The sequence below is a fragment of the Rhinopithecus bieti genome, unplaced genomic scaffold (genome assembly GCF_001698545.2).
Source record: "Rhinopithecus bieti isolate Rb0 unplaced genomic scaffold, ASM169854v2 scaffold_6712, whole genome shotgun sequence".
NCBI lineage: Eukaryota > Metazoa > Chordata > Mammalia > Primates > Cercopithecidae > Rhinopithecus > Rhinopithecus bieti.
The window spans coordinates 243,046-250,616 of record NW_016805205.1 but is presented as its reverse complement, the minus strand read 5'-3'; positions in this window follow the sequence as shown (position 1 = coordinate 250,616).

Sequence of the window (7,571 nt, the reverse complement as noted above, 5' to 3'; positions counted from 1 at the left end):
CACTCTGTAATTTTTGTATTTTTAGTAGAGACGGGGTTTCACCATGTTGGTCAGGATGGTCTTGATCTCTTGACCTCGTGATCCGCCTGCCTCGGCCTCCTAAAATGCTGGGATTACAGGGGTGAGCCACCGCGCCTGGCCAGTCCCTTTTCTTTACAAATCACCCAGCCTCAGGTATTCCATTAAAGTAATTCAAAAGGGGCTAACAACAGCATCTCTCTATGGTTTTAGTTTGCCTAAGGATATTGTCATCCTTAGAAGATTTTGGCCCTGGGAGTGTTATTCTAAATGTGTGTCTGTGTATGTGTGTGTGCGCGTTTTCATGAACAACGTTTTACGTTTAAAAAAATAAAAAATAAGTTGGAATCAGGAACTGTGAAGTAGATATGTTAAAAAACAAAAAACAAAAAACAAAACAAAACAAAACAAAAAAAACAACAACCAGCAGCAAGGAACATTTAAATAATGATGAGATGTTTATTCATCCAAAGTAATGTGTTTATAATAAAACAAGAAAGTGAACAAAAGCTATAGGAAGAAAAAAGGGAAAATGAGTAAGAAGAAAAGTTATGAAACCAGAATAGGAAGAGTTTGGTAATATACAAGCTGACGATATAATTTATTGTCCTATTAAGGTACTCTAGAGAGTGAAAGCAGTCTTTAAAGAACAGTTAAAATTATATAATTTAAACAACATTTATTTTTTGATCAAAAAATTAGTTTTATTATATTGGTGGGCCTATAAAATATTTTTATGAAAACCAAATTTTAAAAATACTTTTTCAAAAAATTAACAAATCCATATACATTAAGCAACATTTTAGAAAATATGTAATATTAAGTATAATAATGATGTACAAATTTCAATATTGAAATTCATACTTGTGATGTGCAATATCTTAACTTGTGAGAATAATCATTTGATAGTGTTCTTATGTTTAATTAAATCAATTTATATCCTATATCAAAATTGAAGGGATATAAGAAATCTTTGAATTTTGTCACACCTACATTTGGCAAAATAATCAGAGTATAAATTATTGTTTGGTGAGCTGTCTGATACACATGTTTGCTAAAGACAGAGTCTGTGAAACAAGACCAAAAGACAGATACTCTGGAAAACTTTAAGCTGTAATATTTATATATTTACATGACAAGTTTATAACTGACATATTCTCTAATAGTAGCTGTTCTACACATTGCAATTCTAACATATATAGTGACAATATTTTTTTAAAGCATATTTGGGTCCATACAGATGAATTTATTAAAGTTGATAATTCCAACTTTGGTAACCACAAAACGTGACTTTGAAGAAAGGTATATATACTTTTGTGAGCAACTAAGAAATAATAAGAGCATGGTACAAAATAACTTCAGAAATAACCAGGGATATATTAAAAGCAGATAAGAATAACAAATATTGACATATGTGTGTACATTTCATCATAATCAGTTTCTTTACATAATATGTAATTCTCAAATTTTCAATATAAAATGGTTATTAAATATTTTGAACCAAGCTACTTATTATTATGTTTTAAAAGGATTTCTTTTCAAAATTGTTTTAGAATAGCATTTTAAAACATCCATATTTAGATTGTCAGGCAATAATAATTTTTTTTTGAGATGAGTTCTTGCTATATTACCCAGGCTGGACTCGAACTCTTAGGTTCGAGCAGTTCTACCACCTCAGCCTCCTGAGTTGCTGGGAATACAGGATCAAGCCACTGTGTCTGGCTAAATAACACAATTTTGTGCAACTCTTCAATATATCCTTTGGTATGATTTGGACCTTCGTCCCCACCGAAATCTCATGTTGAATGGTAATTCCCAATGTTGGAGATGGTGTCTGGTGGGAGGTGACTGGATAATGGGGGCAGATTTCCCCATTGGTGCTGTTCTCATGACAGTGAGTGAGTTCTCAGGAGATCTGGTTGTTTAAAAGTGTGTAGCACTTCCCCCCTCTCTTCCATCTGCTCCAGCTATGTGAAGATGTGCCTGCTTCCCCTTTGCCTTGCACCATGATTGTAAGTTTCTTGAGGCCTCCCCAGTCATGCTTCCTGTACAGCATGTGGTAGCATAAACCAATTAAACCTCTTTTCTTTATAAATTACCCAGTCTCAGGTATTTCTTTATGATATTGTGAGAATGGACTAATACATCCTTGTTGGGCAATAGAATTATGGCTGTTAAATGATGTCAGTTTTTCCGAAATAAATATAATTCAATACAATTCTGATCAGAATTCCTATAGGAACTTTTGTGAAACTTAAACTGCTTTTAAAATTTATATATAATGCTAAAAATGCATTACTATATATTATTATAGCTCTAACATGATTTAACTCTAGGTGACATTGGTTCATGAATAGAAGAATAGATGAATGGAACACAGTCAAGAACTTAGCAACAGAAATATGAATCCATGGAAATATGGTCTATTATGTCCCTGGCATTGCACCCCAGTGGGAAAAATGGGTCAGACAATAAATATTTCTGAAACATGGGAAACAAATATTATCCTTATTTCACACCATACAAAAAAATTCCATGTGAGTCAGAGACTTGAATTTGCTGGGGTTAGTTCTATGATTTCAGAATAAGAAGATAATTCCTAAGCTATATATTTCTATTCACAGACCATAAAGGAAAAGATGAATGCATTTTTCCTGAAGGAAAATATTAATAAAAGTTTCCATGTATCAAAGAACAGCATAAAAGATTAAAAAGAGCAAAGAGTGGGAGAAAGTACTTACAGCACAGCTTCTGAATATTAAAAGTAGAGAATCATCCCACTCTTCAATTAGAAAACTTCATTGTTATGAATAGGTAATTTCCAGACCGGGGATATGCAGGGCATACTAAAAGCACATGACAAAAAAATCTGACAAATCTGAAAATGCTCAAAAAGCTGGAGAATGAACAATTGTCCTGCACTGATGAGGAAGTGTAAACTGATAGAGTGATTCTGAAGAGAAATCTGTCATTGCTTAGTGAGATTGATTGTATGTATACCAGATGATGCAGCTATCCTATTTTATGACATATAACTCAGAAAAACTATCACAAATCCCCAGAGGGACAGACATGGGTATATATTTATCAGATCATTAGTTAGTGGGCTTAGCAGACAGTCTAAGTGTCTACCTGTATCCATTTGCTAGGGCTGCAATAATAGGGGGTCGTAAACTACATGGGTTCAACTACAGTTTATTGTCTCCCCATTCTAGAGGCTAGAACTCTGAAATTGAAGTGTCAGTGGGGTTGATTCCTTCTGGGGTCTGTGAAGGAGAATCTGTTCCATGCCTCTTTTCCAGCTTTGCTGATTTTCCAGCAATCTTCTGCATTTGGCTTATAGATGTGTCACCCCGATCTCTGCCTTCATCTTCCTGTGGTGTTCTCCTCCGTCTTTGTGTTCAAATTTCCCCCTTTTATAAAAGATATCAAATATATTGGATTAGGGTCCACCTTAATGATCTTGCCTTAATTTAATTTAGTCTATAATAACCCTACTTCCAAATAAAGTCACATTCAAAGGTTCTGGAGGGTAAAATTTCAACACATATTTTTGGGAGGACACAAGTTGGCCCATGACAGTACCAGTGGAAATATAAGTGGTTAAGACATATAGGATTCTTCAAAGGGGTACTAATGTAGATCAAAAATATAATGTTGACTTTGCTAAAGATTATTAATAGCTCATTACCATTTAAAGTAAATTTGAAAAAATACACAAAAGTACATTGCCTATTTGATAAATATTCATGTATTTTATAACAATGTACATCACAGCTCTATATCCAAAACACTAGAGAAGTACATAAGGAGTAGAAAGGTATATGTACCCAGTGGAGGATGAAGGGACAAATAAAATGAAATAATTAAATTATATTAAAATGAAATCTAATAAAATATGAATATGAAATTTACAAATAAGAACTGGATCTTACAGAATGGATTAGAATTGTTCATCCTATACTGAGTAATATTACTAAATTGAGTTTGTGTTCCTGAATTCCCAAGTAAAACCAAATACATTAAAAAATTAGGAGATTCAAGAAAAACATTTTTTTTCCTATATTTTCTTAAAAAACTCAAAACCTAGGCCACTAGGTCTTTACTCCTTTATGGCAACAAAAACACTGTTTCTGAGTAGGAGCTGTATCCTTGAAAAGGGACTTATGATCTTGCAATAGCATCCAGTTTGGTTTCACTCATCTGTAATCAGCTTGGCACGTGTAAAAATGTGTTTGTTACTATTTCGAAGTGTCTAGCAGAACAGGTGAGGCGATATAGATCAATGAGAATTTTGATCCTGACTAGAATGTATCATGTTTAAAGTACGTTTGTACAGTCAAAGTCAGTAAATTATCTTGATTTACTGTCTAAGCCCTGTTGCCTACAATCTTATTTTCCCCCTTAATACTGTTTCCAATTCAGAGTCTATAAGAGAGTCTCCTTCTTGGCTTCCAATGTTATTTATTTTACTTGCATACACTTATTCCTACTATAGTGTTATGTATATAAAGAGTGTCTATTGTAACTGGAGCTATTGGAAATAATACTCTTTTTTTAGAATATAATAATTTTGCTCATTTGATATAATGCATTTTAGCCTGGTCAGTAAAATCCAACCTTCTCTAAACTGCATGCATTTTAAATTTTAAACTCTTTATTCAGGTAAAAGCGATTCATACTAATATTCACTAAGCATTGTTATATTTTTCCCTGGAATGTTTGCACTCATTGAAATGTCTAGTAATAGTACAGGAAAGTGTCCAGTTTCCTTCATCTCCTCTTCTGACTTGTCCTTTCTGTACATTATTACTTTTTAAAAGATGTCAAACTGTCTATCAAACTCCAACAATTATCTATGCCAATGCAGTACACACACATCCACACGCACACACACCATCTGGAATTCCCAACATCCTGTCTTGTGATAGCACTTTTTATTTTGTAATGCCATTGAATTTCATTTACTGGCAACACTCATAAGACACCCAGGGATTGTTACACAAATGGCATTTCATTAGCAGGTCAGCTCTCTCTAGGCTTCCTGAAAGCCAGAAAAGAAGACTTCAAGCTTATTACTTTGGGAGTGATTTAACCAAAACTGCGTATCTTCTGCTAGAGATGAGTGGTGAGTCATAGAGGTGATACAATTCTAAATCTTACAGAAGTAAAACTGCGTACTTTTATATTTAGAGACAAATGTGGAGGAAAAGGAGAGATAATACACTGGGAAAAGAAAGAACAGAACTCAGATTTGCTTCTTTGTTCAGTGAGGACAAAATTCAAACTATCTCCTTCTAAAATAACTTTATGCATTGCATTTGATTTAGAAATAGGATTATTGAAATTATAAATATTAACGTGATAGAGTTGTTAAATGCATATATGAATACATGAATCTGCGTTTTTTGTTTTTGTTTTTTTAATGGCAGAGAACATAGGCATTCCCTTCTAGTTACAAATAAGACTCAATTTTGTTTTTTTAACTAGAGTTTCTATGAGAAATGGCAGCTCTCACTGACTTCACTGGATAGTGCTAATACATATATAAAATGTCCTTGAAAGAGCTCAGCTATGTGGGTAAAATGTTAAGAATTGGGGTGCAAGCAGGGACTCATATGCTTGCTTGTTTTGACCTGTCCTTTGTCTTTTCACTATTGCTATGAGAAGGACTGTTTGAGGAGGCTGCTGCCCTTCAGTCTGGGTCTCAGAATGAGACGTGGAGCACACCTGAGAAGGCTATGCCTGTGGAGTGAAGCAGAGCTACTCTGCTAAGCCCAGACAGATGAGTGAACCCAGCTGCGATCACAGAACTTTACTGGTGGATGTGTAGATCTGGAGAAAAAAAAATTCATATTGTCGTACGCCACTGGTATTTGGGGACTGTATATTTTGAAGCGATAGCTGTCAGTTACATCCTGCAACAGAAGACTTGAATATTTTTGTTTTCCACTTGTACAGTATAGTCCTTTATTATGTAAAGACCTGATTTAAAAAACCGTTTTATGTGAACATACCATTATGTAAATCTGCTGTTTTTTCTTCATCTCAGGAAAACACTCTTCTGTTATTTCTTTGATTATTGCTTCTAAAACATTGCTTTGGCTTTCCTGTTAAGGAAACTCAAATGTATTTACGTGGACTTTTTATTCTTTCTTTTTTGTTCTCTGTTATCTCAGCATTGGTCACATTTTAACCTGCATTCTGAGTGGAATTGCTATTTCCTCCACATCACTGATTCAATTTTCTATAGCCCAGGTTATTTTATTTTATTTTTATTTTTTTGCTCACAGCAGAGTTTTAAGCCCTCAAATGTAGCTTTCCTTTTTAATGATACATTTATGCTTTCCTTTTCTTAATATATTCTTTTAACTTTTGAATTTATTTCTCATTATTATGTTCCCATAATTTGGACTGAGAACACAAACGATTTTATTTCTAGAACATTCTTCTGTTTTTCAAAACAAATTCCTATTGGTGTGCCCTGCTGTTCTAATGAGTGCTCTGGAATTCCTTGTTTTCAGAGTTTAAGCTAAGAGTGAGTTTCTAGTCAGCTCTCTCCTAGTTAAATGTGTGATGTTTAGTCCTCCGTGTGTATCTGCTATCCTAAGGAGGAAACTCCTAGTTTGTATTCTGTTATTCTTTCTCGTGACTTTTGTGTCCCAAATATAGAAAAGACATTTAAAGGGGGGAGGGTTGGGGTTAAATTTCAGTACAAGAGTTCTCAATAATAGCCTATTAATAAAGTATTTAATTAGTTTTTCCCTAAAATGCACTTGTCTGTTATAGATATTCTATATTCCTGAAATATAGTAGTTATTTAACAAATACTGCTTTTAAATAAACAAACAATAAATATATCAGTGTTTTCCATTTGAGTGATGGAATAAAAAGCCATTTTTATTTTTTAAAGTTTCTTTGACTTTTAGCAGTCAGTTTTCTAGAAAACCTATGGTATTTACCCTGTACCCACTACTGCAAATTGTTTGAGAACAGTCTATCAATATCTCCACGTAGTACTGAAGTGACTTTCTTAGTCCTTATTATCTTTAAGCTGGAAAAAAATGCGTTTAACAGAATGGAGCAAATCATTCATGAAACTTTTCTATTAAAGCTCTACTCCAGATGAAGCAAGACTTATTCTGTTTTACTTGTGTGATATATTCCCATTTAAAATGAACTATAACAAAAAGGTATTAAACTGAAAGTCCTAGCCTGGAGAAAAATGTAAATGCCCTCAGTGTTCACCTCTATATCTGTTCTTAACCCTTCCTCATCCTGCCTACTGTTCTAGGAGACAGACCAGAAACAAGAAGGAAGGGAAGACTGGGGAAAATTGAGTCTGAGGGAGCTATAAGTGAATGGACCTTTAAGAATGGTTAGAGCCTGCAATCCCAGCACTTTGGGAGGCTGAGGCAGGCGAATCATGAGGTCAGGAGTTTGAGACCAGCCTGGCCAGCAAGGTGAAGCCCTGTCTCCACTAAAAATACAAAAAATTAGCTGGACATGGTGGTGGGCACCTGTAATCCCAGCTACCTGGGAGGCTGAGGCAG